General features: G+C 42.7%; 1 long non-coding RNA gene across 14 annotated transcripts in view; it reads right to left on the bottom strand.

Moving 5' to 3' along the window:
* The window catches only part of LOC122700630, a 526,773-nt gene that overhangs the window by 263,809 nt on the left and 245,771 nt on the right, over positions 1-17,193 (bottom strand). For 8 of the 14 annotated variants that reach the window (XR_006342839.1, XR_006342836.1, XR_006342837.1 and 5 more), the window contains exon 1: positions 3,225-4,387. This is a non-coding gene — a long non-coding RNA (uncharacterized LOC122700630). Of the gene's footprint in view, positions 1-3,224; positions 4,388-17,193 lie in introns of those variants that run through there. The other 6 variants (XR_006342835.1, XR_006342832.1, XR_006342830.1 and 3 more) reach the window with 1 other exon arrangement.

The raw sequence follows: 17,193 nt of genomic DNA, 5'->3' as shown, positions 1-17,193 counted from the left end.
TAGTAACTGGGATCACATGAATAAATCTTCAGCAGTTAATGAAAAGACCTTGGGAAACCCCAAAGCACAAGAACAGAAGACAGAAAGAGAACAGATAAGTGTTGGGCAGTTCTAACCAGAGCCACTCAGTTCCTCATTTCTGAACCAGCTGTACTGCTGGTAGACATCTGGGCTGAGGAGTGCCATCTGGTGAAGGAAGTAGGATCGCAGTAGAGCAGAAAAACCATCATCAAAACAACTAGGATCTGTATGTCACTTATAAATTGTCAAACACTTTCAAGACACATGATGTGATTTAAAACTCTCCAGAACTGGCGAGGTCAACGGGATGGTTCTTATCCCCATTCTAGAGATAGGGACGCTCTCAGTGCCTGTGTAAGTAACCATCCTAAGCTATTCCCAGAGTTATTCATTAACCTGGTCTTCCAACTTCTAGTCCAATGGTTTCTTTGACTACAGAATTGTTTTCCTCTACCTTAGAGGCACAAAATAGCAAAAGAATGAATATAAAGAGAATTTTGTCTTTTATTTTGCTTAATCAAAGATGTTCTTAAGTGTCTTGAAGACTTTATTACTGATTCTAAAAAACATATTCCCAGCCTAATAGCCAGGTCATTAGAAAAGACCCTGATGCTGGGAAAGATTGAAGGCAGGAGGAAAAGGGGATGACAGAGGATGAGATGGTTTGATGGCACCACCGACTCAATGGACATGAGTTTGAGCAAACTCCAGGAGATGGTGATGGACAGGGAAGCCTGGCGTGCTGCAGCCCATGGGGTCGCAAAGAGTTGACACGACTCAGTCGACACGACTGAGCAACTAAACAACAATAACAGCAAGCCTAATATCCTGCCAAGTTTAGGCCAGTTTGTGGGGGTCACCCTGCCTTTTTTAAAGGGGATAGAATTAACACCTAAAGGCACTCTTTATACATAATGGATTAACTAACATCTCCCCTATGCAAAGAATGGCACTGGTCATCCTTAGGAGAGCTGACAAAACTGCTTCTCAACTATTCCTGTTGTTCCATGGATTGGATGAGGATCCTGGCAGTACACTTATTTTTGAAAAGGAACCCCTAGGCGACCAGAAGGAAGTATTGCACTTCGACCTGCCTATGTGCTATAGAGTCTTTTATAGTAAAGGTGATGGGAACAATAACAACTGTCATTTACTAAGAATTTACTATACGCCAAGGACTGGCACACATGCTGTCCACATATCTTATTTCATCTTCAGAAGAAAATTGGGAAGCAGGTGTTATTACCATCTTACAGATAACAAATTTGAAGCTCAGAGCAGTCAATTAACCTTGTCCAAAGTTACACATGGAACAAGGGGCAGAAATGAAATTTAAGCTGAGATCAATTTTACTCCAAAGCCATCCCCTGACCCCGTACACTACACTGCATCGGAAGGTACATTCTTCCGTTCTCATTGCATGAGTTGACTGCTTCTCCTCCTGCCCACCCTCAACCGTTTCAGAGAAAGAACAGACTTGCAAGCAAGCTAACAAAAACAAACGGCTGGGCAACAAGTTGGGCCCTGACATCTGAATCAATGTTGAAACCAAAAATAAGTACAAAGTCATGAATAATATAAGAGTGGAACTTGAAGGAATCTCAAGAAATTAGAGACTCATTCATTCCAATAATATTCACTGGGAATCTACCATGTGCTCTATAATGCACTAGAAGCTGAAGATGGAAAAGAGAAAAGTCATCCCTCCTGCCTTGAGAACTTACATTCTAAAAGGAAATACAGGCACACAAATGGTTGCCATATAGCTAATAAGTATGTACAAATTAAAGAGGGGGCTCAAAGATGAGAACGATCCACTCTGTTTGGGGCCCCAGTCCCAGTCTGGATGCTTGAACTGGGTCTCGAAGTATGAGTATAAGTCTGACAGATAAAACTTTGTGGGAATGATATTCCAAGATAAGAGAAAGAAAAGATTCAAAGGGATGGGATATAAAAATCACACTGGAGTTTGGGGGACATGCGAATAGTTCAACATGGCTAAAGTGTTGGCATAGAAATAGAAGACTAGGGAGGCTTGTCACGGAAAGCTTTGTAAGCAAGTCACCCAGTGGGAGTGAGATGCTGGAAGAGAGACTATTGCAATAAATCGGGAAAGAGAGGATGAGGGGCTAGGCAGAGGCAGCAGGACCAGAAGAAACCAGTTAAGGAAGAAAAGTAATAAGGAAGACAAATCAACAGAGCTGAACTTAATGACTGATCAGAAGAAAGAGTTTGTCAGGTGATAGGGAGAGGGGAAGGGTCAGAAGGAAGACACTCAGGTTCTGCATTTGGGTTGGATGAATGAATGGGTAAGGCAGGAAAAAGGTGAGGAATTCAATGGGGAGTAATTTGAGATAGTGGTATCCATAGAATCACTTTCAGTGTCCTATCTTTTTGCCTTTTCACACTGTTCATGGGGTTCTCAAGGCAACCATTCTCTTCTCCAATGGACCACGTTTTATAAGAACTCTCCACCATGACCATGTCCATCTTGGGTGGCCCTACACAACATGGCTCACAGTTTCACTGAGTTAGACAAGGCTGCCTCCTAGAAATCTGTATGCAGGTCAAGAAGCAACAGTTAGAACCGGACCTGGAACAATGGACTGGTTCCAAATTGGGAAAGGTGTACATCAAGCCTGTATATTGTCACCCTGCTTATTTAACTTACATGCAGAATACATCATGAGAAACATTGGGCTGGATGAAGCACAAGCTGGAATCAAGATTGCCAAGAGAAATATCAATAATCTCAGATATGCAGATGATACCACCCTTATTGCAGAAAGCTAAAAGGAACTAACGAGTCTCTTGATGAAAGTGAAAGAGGAGGGTGAAAAAGGTGGCTTTAAACATTCAGAGAACGAAGATATGGAGCAGAAACTGGCAACCCACTCCAGTATTCCTGCCTGGAGAATTTCATGAACAGAGGAGCCTGGCGGGCTACAGTCCATGGGGTCGCAAAGAGTCGGACATTACTGAGCGACTAACACACACACCTTTGTTTCATAGCACTGTGGACCCATGAGTAGCATGTGTCTTTATGAGAAATATGAAGGCTTGACTTACGATACACTTTCACATATAAGGAGACAAAGATATAAATGTATGAATGAACCCAATTTACTGAAATAACAGTTATTTTTGAAACATCATGTGTCATGTGTCTTTAACCAGCCAACATTCATACTTAATCTACTTACTTTTTTATTTGTCTGTCAGGTGAGGAGGACAGTGTAACTGTGCAACCTTCCCAGATGAATCCCAGTTCTTCCCTCTGATTCCTCCTTAGAGAGGCTTCCGGAACACATCAGAGATTTTCTCAAGGTTGAATTGCAGCCACAACAAAACAAAACAAACAGCTAAATTAAGCTAAATGATAACAATACCTTCAGAGAAGGAATCTCATTTTTAATCTTACAAAAGATTGCATGACGATTCCCTGTCAAGTAAAGTGACTAGAATTTTAACGGCTGAAATAAGCATGTGTCAGTAAGGGTACAGGTAAGTTCCACAAGTGTCGCCATTGGCTTAGTTCCAGTATAAGGACTAATGACTAATATCGTTTGCCCGGGTATTTTGAGATTCCTTCCTTTTATTTTTTTAAGCAACATGTGATAGTATTACCTCACGTTAAGAAATATACTGTACAGAAAGACATAAAAATAATCATGTATTCACTCTGAACCCTTTTCAAGGCCTTTCAAATGACTACGTGTCTAGTTTTTGTATGGCCATTGTAGGCCATGTCGTTTCTGTTGTGTTAATTGATGGCATTATTGTGAAGGCCCCTCTTCATGTTTTTTCACGTCTTGTCTAAGAAGTCTTCAGCAAGCTCTGGGTTCTTAAATCTCTGATACATGTTGAGTTACTTTTTGTACTAACCATGTGCAGTTTAGGTAGTGGGTTTTTTTTTTTTTTCCCCCTAAGGATGTTCAGTTGTTCTGGCACCAGTTGAATAATTGAAAAGACTATCCTGCCTCTACTAAACTGAACTTAGTTAAAAACAAAAAAATCTGCTGGGCATATTAATTTTTGGTCTGGTTCTGAGTTCTTTATGTTATCCTATTGATCTGTGTATTTAAGCCTCTGCTAATACCACATTATCTTGAATACTGTAGCTATCATTAAATCTCAAAATTGGATAAAGTACTTCTATTTTCTTAATATTTTTTAAAATTGATTTAGCTTCACATGTCAATTTTTCTTTTGGTTTTCTGTATAAGTTTTAACATGTGCTTGTCTATAAATTAAAAACATCTTGGGGGCTTTTCATAGGAAAGAAAAAAAAAACAAAGATTGTGGCATCCAGTCCCATCACTTCATGGGGAACAATGAAAATAGTGACAGACTTTATTTTCTTGGGCCCCAAAACCACTGCAGATTGTTATTGTAGCCATGAAATTAAAAGATGCTTGCTCCTTGGAAGAAAAGCTATGACAAATCTAGACAGCATATTAAAAAGTTAAGACATTACTTTGCTGACAAAGGTCCATATATTCAAAGCTATGGTTTTTCCAGCTGTCATGTATGGATGTGAGAGTTGGACCATAAAGAAAGCTGAGTGCTGAAGAATTGATGCTTTTGAACTGTGGTGTTGGAGAAGATTCTTGAGAGTCCCTTGGACAGCAAGGAGAGCAAACCGGTCAATCCTAAAGGAAATCAGTCCTAAATATTCGTTGGAAGGACTGATGCTGAAGCTGAAGCTCCAACACTTTGGCCACCTGATGTGGAGAACTGACTCATTTGAAAAGATCCTGATGCTGGGAAAGGTTGAAGGCAGAAGGAGAAGGGGGCAACAGAGGATGAGATGGTTGGATGGCATCACCGATTCGATGGACATGAGTTTGAGTAAACTCCAGGAGTTGGTGATGGACAGGGAGGCCTGGTGTGCTGCAGTCCACGGGGTCACAAAGAGTCAGACACGACTGAGCGGCTGAACTGAGAGAATCTCTGGTGAATGTTCTGCAGTGCGTAGATACATGGAGAGACTCATTCATGTAGACTATTCAATTGGATCCTTGAATCCCCAGCCAAAATAAAATCTGTCCATTTATGGCATCCAGGTGACCCATTTTTCTCACCATGAAAAATACTGGCATTTTAAATTTATATTATCCTTCCTTCTAAGATTTTGGAGCTGACTTTTCCCACAACTGCAAATAAACATGCACAGGAATTCTCTAACTCCTTTCCATCGGTTTGTTTTTTTCATGGAGATTCTCGTGTTCAGTTCTAAATTCCTGCCAGTCAAGCATTTCTAATACAAATACCCAAGGAACTGTATGGAATAATGACCAACTTTTACATAAGGACCTGTTTACTCTTATCACTTCATAGAAGTTAAATGGCACCAGGGCCAAAGGGTGGGGTTAACAGTAATGTACCCGATCATGAAGAAAAAAAATGAGTTCTCAAGTAGCACACATTAAGAGACTATCTTTATATATCAAAACTTGACTTAAAAATTGTTTTTAAATGTTTAATTGGCATCAGGCCTTTAGGGTGCAGTGTTACAGTAAAAACCCAAGAGCTAAAACACATTCATGTTTACTCTCCTATAATTGCCTTGAATTGCAAATAAAGGATTACTGCAAGGTAATATGAGAGAGGAAATTCCTTCTTTGTTAAAGATTTAAGAGTGCAGGTAGGGTGGAAATGAACTGATAAGTCTCATGTATATCTGAATGAGCAAGAAAGGTGTGCAAGAGAGAAATGTTAAAGGACATTCTAATTATGATTAGGATAAAGGCCCGTTCAGCAAAGCAGTCTCATCTGGCTTCTAGTGATATCAGTCTGCATAATGGAAATAATAAGTTAAGGTCATGAGATTGTTGGAGTCTCTTGTGAATATTAGGCTTATTTCCTCAGTGAGTCAGAGTTAGAATGTCAGAGAGATCAATTTATGTGAATACAATTAATAAGGTAATTAAGAAGTAGAGACAACTCAAGAGGATATTGCCTGATAATTAATAACCAGCTGGAAAGGATGAAGATCCTAGGAAACAGTGAATTAAATAAAGATTGGCATGGAGAATTTCCATCAATAAGATATGGGCTATTGTTTAAGGCAGCTGGGGTTAGTATCTGCTGCCATCTGCTTAAAAAAATAAAACTCAGATTAAACAGGGCTTCTTGGAATTTTATGGCTTCTAATTTTATGTCCAATAATTTTACATTCTAGAGAGCCCAAAGAAAGGGGCCCAGAAATAAGGAGAAGGAAAGGGGGTCACAATGTCCTACATGAAAATAGCACCTGGTCTAGAGTGAGGGTCTGGGTTCTACTCTCATCTCTAGAGATTAGTTGCACAATCTGAAACAAAGCACTTCACGTTCAGGTCTCCACTTCTTCATTAGCCAAACAGGGTGACTGAACTCTGTGACCTCGACAATTTCTTGCAGCTCTGAAATCTGAATTATAAACACAGCTCCTTAACAATGACAACCACAAAAAGTTGAAATATGAACACTCAGACCAGAGCCTGGGGTGGTAATTGTTGGCTGAGGGTGTTGAATAGGCACCAAGAGGTACTGAAGACCCAGATTTTAAAGAAAAAGGAAAAAATTTGAAAAATACAAAAGAAATAGTCCCATTTTCTTAAGTCACGTGTTTGAAAATAAGCATGAGAAATAAAAGTGTGGGGCTGTGGTTTATTTCTCTTTGCAACTTCTGAAACTTGTAAGCAGATGATTTACTGATGTAAGGGGTCTAGCTACAAACGAAATGCCCCTTGTTATAAAAAATAACATAAACCATTCACCTCAAAGTTCAACCCACTCCGTGACAAGGTTCTCTGGAAACCAAAGTTTAAAAATCCAGGAACTTATTCAACTACAGAGTCTTTGCTACAGATACTCCTTGGTTAAGCGAACACTTCTTTGAAGATGGATATAAAACATCTCTTGGATTCAGAGGAAGCAAGAAAGCAGACAGCTGCCTGTCTGCCTGGACCTCAGTATATCTCCTGTGCATGCGTGCTAAGTCCCTTGTTATCCCCCAGGCTGGAGGCTGCTGCACATTTGGGGAGATGGGAAGAAATGAAACGCCTCAATGCCAGACCCTTCCCCAGGGTCTCCAATGGCATGTTTGCTCTTCTCGGAAAGCACCCAGGCACCAGTAGAACTTGGTAAGGATGAGTAGCAAGGCCAGTTTTCTTAGGGGAAATGAGTCACTTTGCAGATGGCACCAGGCACCTTGCAAAGCACGTGTATGCAAAGAAAGGCCCAGGTTAGGGTTGAGAGGGATGAGGGACAGGCTGTGAGGTGGGGGAAAGCTGACTGTTCACACCCATGCAAATGACCGTGGGAGTTTCGGGTACCATCTGTCAAGGCTGCCTCCTCTCTCAGACTAACCGCACAGCCTGCCTGCCTCTGTAGCACCCTAGAGGTCAAACGGGGGCTTCTCAAAGATGCCACTGAAGAATCCTAACCCAACTCCAAAGTCCTACTTGCATCTTTCTTTTCCAAGCAGAGCCCGGGGCCTGCTTTGTGTGGTGATGTACATTCCAAGAGCAGACACCCAAATAAAACAGGGCAGAAAAGCCCCCTCTGACTTCCTTCTAAGGGGCCTGCACTCCAAAGGGGAGCCTATTCTTTCAGGTCCCCAAGCAATGAAAAGGTCACTTTGGCAGTTTATTTGGAGAGGTGAGGCAGCATGTCACAGCAGCACACAGAAATAATTATAATCGACCTGAAGTCACTGAGAAAAGCAGCCAAGATAAATGTAGCTAAATTCAGTCAGCAGGACATCTCTATCTCATGCGTAGATTTTTCCTTTATGGCTCAAGTGTTTGATGTTGTGGAGAGAATAGTTAAGCTGGGGGTTTGGATCTAGATTGTGTTCAAGCCATTAGCCAGTTGTACGAGCGGGGCAATTCATCTCCTTGGGACTCACTTTTCTTACCTGTAAAGTGAGGACATTGTGATCTTTAAAATTCCTTCTAGTGTCAATTAATGGTCCAATAATATTGGACTGTGATTTTTAAGAGGGCTGGAGGGCTGGATGTCCCAGCCTGGTCAGGAATTTCAAAACAAGCACACAGTCTGAGCAGTCTCTGCAAATTACTCCCCATTGTGACATTTTGAGCATAAGAAAGGAACAAGGCTAATGTGTAAGAACTTACAACACTGTTTCATTAGCTTGCAGAAGCTAACGTCCTTGGCTGCTATCTACTGAAGCCATAGGCATTGGACAATGTCTGGGGACATTTTTGATGGTCTCCTCTAGGGTGAGCTGAGTGGTGAGGGATGGGGGATGCTGCTGACAGGACAACCCCCACCCCAAAAAAGGATGATCTGGCCCCAAATGCACGAATACTGAGGTGGGGCTCTGTGTGTACAATTTGGAGCAGGTAGCTGAGGTGGGAGACTGGGAGGTAACCGGGAGAGGCAGGCTGTGACCTCTCACCTCGTCCAGGTTGTAGCCATGTAGGGATGAGGGCCTCCTATTGTCAAGCCTTCCAATTCCTCCAACGTCATAAATCTAGACTTTTACTGAACTCATCTGGTTTTCAACACTGGCAATGACTAATTGCCAGTTCTTTCAAAATACCAGAACTCCAAAATACCAGGGCTCCAAAATCACTGCAGATGGTGACTGCAGCCATGAAATTAAAAGACGCTTGCTCCTTGGAAGAAAAGCTATGACCAACCTAGACAGCATGTTAAAAACCAGAGATACTACTTTGCCAACAAAGGTCAGCCTAGTCAAGGCTGTGGTTTTTCCAGTGGTCATGTATGGATGTGAGAGTTGGACCATAAAGAAAGCTGAGTGCCAAAGAATTGATGCTTTTGAACTGTGGTGTTTGAGAGGACTCTTGGGAGTCCCTTGGACTGCAAAGAGATCCAACCAGTCAATCCTAAAGGAGTCAGTCTTAAATATTCATTGGAAGGACTGATACTAAAGCTGAAACTCCAATACTTCGGCCACCTGATGTGAAGAACTAACTCATTGGAAAAGACCCTGATGCTGAGAAAGATGGAAGGCAAGAGGAGAAGAGGACGACAGAGGATGAGATGGTTGGATGGCATCACCGACTCAGTGGACATGAGCTTGAGTAAACTCTGGGAGTTGGTGATGGACAGGGAGGCCTGGCATGCTGTGGTCCATGGGGTTGCAAAGAGTTGGACACGACTGAGTGACTGAACTGAACTGAACTGAAAATACCAGACTTCCCTAGGCCGGGGGCAAGGCCAGATCAGATTCCCTAGGCAGGGGGCAAGGCCAGATCAGATTCCGGCTGCAGGCTGCTAGTCTGCCACTCCCTCATCTCACAGGACTTCCCTGGTGGCTCAGATGGTAAAGTATCTGCCTGCAGTGAGGAGACCCGGGTTTGATCCCTGGGTCAGGAAGAGCCCCTGGAGAAGGAAATGGCAACCCACTCTAGTACTCTTGACTGGAAAATTCCATGGACTGAGGAGCCTGGTAGGCTACAGTCCATGGGGTCACAAAGAGTCGGACACAACTGAGCAACTTCGCTTTTTCTTTCGTCTTACATGGCAAAAACTAACTTCCAGCATTCCCTTAGCCTTAAAGAAAAAGTGTTCAAAAGAAATGCAGCCACCTGAGCTGTTGTACAACACTACAAGATCGGTTTAGATAGAAGTTGAGGAGGGGGGCAGGAAACGATCTAATTGCATCACTAGGAGAAACACACAGCAAATGACGGGTAGCTGCAACGGAATGCTCTATCTTGAACTCAGCCCACAGTCAGGTTTGGCTTGGTTTTGATGCACATTTGGTTTGCTCTTTCTTCAAGTCCCATTCAACCCGGGAGCACCAAGCTCAGGAGATCAGATGATGAGGCAAAAGCCTTCCCAAACCTGGCCATGCCCTTTACTGAGTGACCCTGGGCCTCAGGTTCACAGATTCTCTGGCTTGCTCAGGAGGAGAGGTACAGGCTAACCCTTCCTGCTTCACCAGGACTTGAAACCTGGAGATTCCAGAAGCTTTTTCAGCTGGATGAGCCCCAAAGGATCTCTGACACATCTAGTACAGAAGAAAGGTGTGGACACCCCTTCATACCTGAGAAGGCTCTTCATCTGTATCACAAATCAAAACCCACCAGGCTGGCCACAGGCATTTCACAGCATGTGAGGGGAACTTCATCTGGCCTTCTCTGGCTTCAGTCATATACCAGATATTTGCACTTTGGAGCACCTAATGTTTACTTTCTTGAGTGACTTAATACTGATGCAGTGATTCACCTTTCTAGCACGTACATCATCTGATAAGTTCTGGAACCCAAAGGTGACGGCTGTTTACTAACAACACTGCATGTATGGTAACACTGTACTATTTTTTTTAAAGCACTTTAAGCATCTCTCATGTTGTCATCACATCTGTTGGGACTGTGATACACAGAACATCCTGTGAAGACAGTAGGTGTGGTCTTATTACACCCATTTCACAGATAGACTAGCCAAACTGTGATCCCTGTAACACCCTCTAGGGCAGGTAGTGGGGCATGGGCTCTGGAGCCAGACTGCCTGGGTTTAAACCCTCACATTGACTCATCAGCTGTATAAGCTTGCATAAATCACTTTATTTCCCTGTGCCTCAAATTTCCATATTTGAAAAATAAGAATAGTAGTATCAGACTCTACCTCAGAGTTGTCATGAGAATTAAATGAGTTGATAAACACGTAAAGCACTTTGGGAATGGCCTGGGACAAAGTAAGCACTGTAGTGTTAGCTGTTACTGCCATCATCTTCCAGATGAAGTGACCGAAGCACAGTAACCCAAGTGATCTGAGTCCAGGGTTTGCAGTCATTTCACTGCGGCTCAATGAAGACACCGGGAAAGGAGGTGCTGAATGATATGTCAGCCTTTCATCACACAAGGATATGGAATCCAGGCCTCTTGACTCCAGTTCTAGCATCTTTTCCACCTCACCCTGTAACCCGTGGGTATCACAGCATGTGGGAGAGAACAGGCGATGAAAGTGAAAAGATGTGGACCACACAGCAGCTGGTCCCCTCTCACAGAGCTGAGTGTCTTGAAGGACTGAGGTAGCAGAAGGGCACAGCCCTCTGCAACCAAGCCCAGTAGGAGGAGGAGGAGAGTCCATCAGTCCAGAAGCACAGCTCCCTGTAAACTCATCAAGCTATTACCACTGTGAGCTGGGATACGTGTGTTCTGACATGAGCAAAGAAGGGCTCACCCCCCACAGGAAGTTCTTTCAGTTCAGCCAAACACACTAAGTATGTTTTAAGTCAGAATAATTGCCCACTCCTGCCCTGGAGAGTTTCAAAGACACAGTGACTTGCTAGATGTCCTGAAATTGATCACTTCATCATCAAACAAGCCAGCCAGGGGAATAAACGCTTTGGCAGGAAGGCTAACAGGCAAACAAAAAAAAATGAATCATCTTATGGTTACTAATGTTTTTGCTGCTATGACTAAAGATTGCTGTGATTTTTTTTTTTTTTTTTTTTTGAGGGGGGTAGTTAAGATGCCTGGATATTTTACTGCTGAAAATGTCAAGCCACTGAGCTATTGCGATGATAACTGAGCATGCCATGAGAGCATTTCAGGACTGCTTTTCTGTTGTTATGCAGTCAGCATTATAGATTCAGAATAAATTTGAGCGACTGCTGATCTGCCTTCCAACATGCAGCAGGACTGGCTCTGAAGGAAGCATTAGCTCTGCAGGCTGTAAATGTATATCATGAATGACGCCAGGGCACGGGTGTCACCAAACCTCTGGGCGTGCTTTCTATGTGCTCTTTGTCCCCTGACAAAACTCTTTAAGGCGCCCCCCTGCCCCCGCAAGGGGCCCACCTTAGCTGACCCAGGAATTCACTCCACCTATTAAGTTAATATAGCAACCTGCGCAGTCAGAGCTTCCTGAGTGCTGCTGCATGCAATGGAGCGATGGGATGTGATGGTTTTTAGAAGTGGCTTATTTAAAAGGCTTTGCACTTCCTTGGAAGAGGGTTTCATGTAATAGGACTAAATAATTATTATAATCATCATCATACATATTCATTAAATGAGATTATTTTTTTCAAGTACATACAGAATAAAGTATGCTAGATTTTAATTGTAAAATTCTAATGCAGTGCTCCTCAGTTAAAACAAACCAGTGGTTTTTCTGAACAGCTGAATGTGTGAAAAGTTTACCTGGCAATGCCCAACTCTCCGTGTGTGTGTGTGTGTGTGTGTGTGTGTGTGTGTGTGTGTGCATGCTCAGTCACTTCAGTCGTGTCTGACTCTGTGCAACCCCTTGGACTGTAACCCGCCAGGCTCCTCTGTCCATGGAATTCTCCAGGCAAGAATACTGGAGTGGGTTGCCAGGCTCTCCTCCAGGGGATCTTCCCAACCCAGGGATCAAACCCCCATCTGTTACATATCCTGCACTGGAGACGAGTTCTTTACCACCAGCCCCACCTGGGAAGCCCCAAGCCTCTCCTTCTGCTGCTGCTGCTACGTCACTTCAGTCGTGTCCCTCTGTGTGACCCCATAGACAGCAGTCCACCAGGCTCCCCCGTCCCTGGGATTCTCCAGGCAAGAATACTGGAGTGGCTTGCCATTTCCTTCTCCAATGCATGAAAGTGAAAAGTGAAAGTGAAGTCGCTCAGTCGTGTCTTAGCCACTCTTAGCGACTCTTAGCGACCCCATGGACTGTAGCCTACCAGGCTCCTCTGTCCATGGGATTTTCCAGGCAAGGGTACTGGAGTGGAGTGCCATTGCCTTCTCCAAAGCCTCTCCATAGGCATCTGTTATTCAGGGCCCTTAATGATTCAAACATAGTCTCTCCCTTGGTACCAAGAACATAACTAGGTAATCTTTTGAGACCACCCAAGTTTGTGTACTTCTCATTCAACCATATCTAAAACAGAGACCTTATGTGTAATAGCAAACAAACAACCTTACTTAAAAAGAGCCTTAGTAAAACTAGAAACAGATTTACTTGACAATTCCATTAGATGCATATCACATACATATTACAGCATCTATAACCCAGGTGTGGTCTTATTTCCACTCTCCTCACTAAGGAATTAGTAAAGTCTTCTGGCCCTGGGTGGCTTGGATCGGAGCGTCAGTTCCCTTCTTGCATCATTCGCCTTTGGGATTCCCATTGCACCTCCCGTGGGGAGTTTTCAGACTCTCTGCATTTTCTCAGCCTTCCCCTCTACCTGCAGAAAGTCTCCTGGAGACAGCAAGTGTAGCTGTCGGTGATTTCCGCTGGAGTCTTGTTACCCACTGCACACTGATGCTTCGCTTTCTCTCTCACTGACAGTTCTGCTCCCCTGCCTGCTCTTCTCTGCGTCTCATCCCAGGTTTGTACATTTTCTTGTCGTTAACCTGACTCTTGGGTTAGCTCTCAGACATATGTTAGCTGGAAACATATTCTCAGCTGGACTACAGAAGGTCTCGGGGCCTCTGGGGAGTTGGGAACAAGAGAAGGACAGAGAAGATATCACTCTGGACTCCTAGCTATGACTCAGTTTTGAGCTCTAGCACATGTAATGCTATTGGTTACTGCAAGTATGATTTCCTTGGCAAACAAGCAAACGGAGAGGTTTGAATACTCCGGTGATCAAAGGCACTCCTTTCTTAACTACGTCACTCCCGGGTCAGGAAACTTACTATTTATGTTCACTGTTCTGATTATCTACAGCTGGGTTACAAAAGCTTCTAAGATGCAGCAGCTTAAAAAGACACCCTATTGTCAAATCTCCAGATGTCATGGGTCAGAAATTCAGACAAGGTTCAACTGGGTGATTCTTTTGTTCCAAGTGCCATTGAAGGATTTGCTTGGTGACACTCAACTCTCAAGGTCTGGAGGGTCCACAACAGCTCACTCATGTTACTTGATAGGGATGGCAAAAAGGGTGAGCTTAGCGGGATCTGTCAACAAAAGTTTCCACTCAAGGCCTCTCTAGGATGGCAGTGTCAGAGAAGATGGACTTCTTGTATAAAGACTCTCAGCTCCCAGAAGAGGATTCTAAGAGACAGGAAGGAGAAACCTAGAGACAAGTAGGATTCTAAGCTCAGAAACTGAAACAGCGTTATTTCTATTATCCTATTAGTTAAAGCCGCCTACCTTCAAAAGGAAGGCAATAGGCCTCTCCTCTCAATGAGAAAAACAGCATGGAATATGTGACTTCTCTCATCTACTGTAGATACAGACCTTTGCATGACCCGAAGGGCCTTGGGTCAGTGACTTCACTGATTTCTGATCTCAGTTTTCTTTCTGGTCTTGCATCCTATACTGGCTAGGATGATCAATCCAATTAAGTTTTCTTTACTGGCAAACCTGGGTCAATAATAGTATTGTCCACTATATATTTCAGAACTAACTTCCAAGAGCACTATTTCCTACTATTCATTACACTGTGTAAAGAGATTTGTGTTGGCTAGGGTTGTCAGATAGTATACAGGACACCTAATTAAATTTAAATTTCAGATAAACAGAAAACTGTTTTTCAGTATAAGTATGTTCCAAATATTACATGGGATATACTCATACTAAACAATTGTTTGTTTAGTCCCAAGGCCTAACATTTTGCTGACATGGGTAAAGCAATTATATACATATCATAATCTGATAATGGAGATAGGAATCAAAGAATTCTTTTAATGCTTTGATTTTTCTTTCCTATTAGAAGAGGTTTATAACTACATCTATTAGATGAGAGTGAAAGGAATCTAGTGCTAACTGAAATCAATTGAATCTTAGAACTACCATTTTGCCAAATTATTGATATATGTGAATGGCTTTTACGCAACAAAAATATCTATTAAGCAGATGCTTCTATCATTCCTTTTCTAAGATGAAGAAATCTCTGCATTTGTCAAAAATTATTTATTGAGTGTGTATTATGCGTTAAGCCCACGACAATTAACACGTGGCTCTTGCCTGAAAGGAGTTCAGAGTCTAGGAGAGATACAGAAATGTTAACAAATAATCACAAGGCAATGTGATAAGTCTTCAAACAAAACAAGCTCAAAGTTCAGTGGATGTGGCTAACAGGACTCAGGGGATTTGGCATCATAGAGGAGGTGACATTTTATCTGATCTTGAAAGACAAGTAGGATTTTGCAGGCAGAGAAGGAGAACAAAAACATTTTAAACAGTGTGTAGGTGTGTGTGGACAAGGGGTGGAGGGGAAGCAAAGGACCCGTCATGCTTATGTAACAGAGAAGGTTCTGATCTAGTCAAATCTGGAAAGAAAGGACCAGAGTTCTATTCACTCCATCTCACTCATATCACAAGTACACACAGGAAGGGTGAGGGGGGACCTCTATCCAAGTCAAAGCTTAGTATCAGTTGGAGGAAGAGAAATAAGAGCAAGTGAACACAGGGCCGAACAAAGAACCAAAATAGAGACCAGAGGAAAGACGCACAACTCCTGTAAGAATGAACAGTTAAGTGCTATGGTAGCTCCAGCAACTTTTATTTCATTCCCCTCTCATTGTGGCAAGAGCCAATTTTCTATGTGAGGCTAGCTTGGAGAGCTGCAGAAAAGAATTGGCTGCTTTTCCGTTTTGGAGATGATGAGCAGAAATATTCCCCTGGTAGGCATTTCCCTGATACACTATGTGGAAAAAAAAAAAAGGAGTAAAAAGCTTCTGGCGATTCTGTTATAAATCCTCTGATACAAGGATCCCAAACTGGCTAGAAAGTAAAGACACTGTGCCTGCTGAATCTATTAATATGTATGCTAGGGTACTGAATAGCTATAATTTATGATTAGTGATAGCCCAGAGGTTGCAGCACTGGTTGAAGAAGATGGTGAACAGCCAGTGTCCAAGGCTAACAGAATCTGTCTTTCTGATGTCTGACATGCCTTCAATTACTTAGTCTGTAATTCAAAGCCTATCTTATAAACTTAACTATGAAAACTTGAAAGACACAATGAGATACCATTGCACACCTATTACAGTGGCTCAAATTAAAAAACGCTGATAAGGATGAAAAGTAGCTAGAACATTTAAATTTTGCTGGTGGGAATTCTACTTTGGAAAAAAAACTTGGCAGTTTCTTTAAAAGTTAAACTTATAGGTAGGTATTTTTCCTAAAGACATGAAAATCTATATCCACAAACAAATCTGCATATGAGTGTTTATAGTAACTTAATTAAGCACTAAAAACTAAAACAAACGAAATGTCCATCAACTGATAAGTAGATAAAGTATGTTATCTGTTGATACATAGCAATTTTTTAAAAAGATCTAAAGATATACAAAACAATATGGATGAGTCTCAAAAGCATTATGCTAAGAGCGAAAAAAGTCAGACTCAGGTAACTACATATGGGACTTCCGTGGTGATTCAGTGGAAAAGAATGCCTGCCAAACCTGGGGACATGGGTTCAATCCCTGGTCCAGGAAGATTCCTCATGTCTCGCAGCAACTAAAGCCCGAGTGCCACAACTACTGAGCCTGTGAGCTGCAACCACTGAAGTTCACATGCCTACAGCCTGCGCTCTGCAACAAGGGAGCCACTTAAGGGAGCAGCCCGTGCACTGCAATGGACAGAGGGCCGGTTCACTGCAACCAGAGAAAGTGAAAGTGAAGTCGCTCAGCCATGTCCGACTCTCTGCGACCCCATGGACTGTAGCCTACCAGGCTCCTCAGTCCATGGAATTTTCCAGGCAAGAGTACTGGAGGGGGTTGCCATTTCCTTCTCCAGGGGATCTTCCCAACCCAGGGATTGAAGCCAGGTCTCCCTCATTGCAGGCAGATGCTTTACCGTCTGAGCCACCAGGAAAGACTCTAGAGAAAACCCACACAAAGTGACAAAGATCTAGCACAGCCAATTTAAATAATCTTTAAAAAATAAAAATAAAAAAGAAAGTACACAGTGAATGATTCAATTTATGTGACATTATAGAAGAGGAAAAAACTAGAAAAAAATCAGACCGGTGGTTGCTGATAGCTGGAGGTGAGGGAAGGGAATTTACTATAAAGGATTATGAGGAATTATCCTTTATCTTGATTTTGGTGGTAGTTACATGATTGCAACCGGCTTTCCTGGTGGCTCAGTGGTAAAGAATCTGCCTGCAATGCAGAGACACAGGTTTTATTTCTGGGTTGGGAAGATCCCCTGGAGAAGGAAATGGCAACCCACTACAGTGTTCTTGCTTAGAGAATTCCATGGACAGAGGAGCTGGAGGGCTACAGATCATGGGGTTGCAAAGCGTCAAACACAGCTCAGCAA

This window comes from Cervus elaphus, chromosome 9 (assembly GCF_910594005.1).
Source record: "Cervus elaphus chromosome 9, mCerEla1.1, whole genome shotgun sequence".
Classification (NCBI taxonomy): Eukaryota; Metazoa; Chordata; class Mammalia; order Artiodactyla; family Cervidae; genus Cervus; species Cervus elaphus.
The sequence above is the reverse complement of the archived record's forward strand: the minus strand, read 5'-3'. Positions and strand labels throughout refer to the sequence as shown.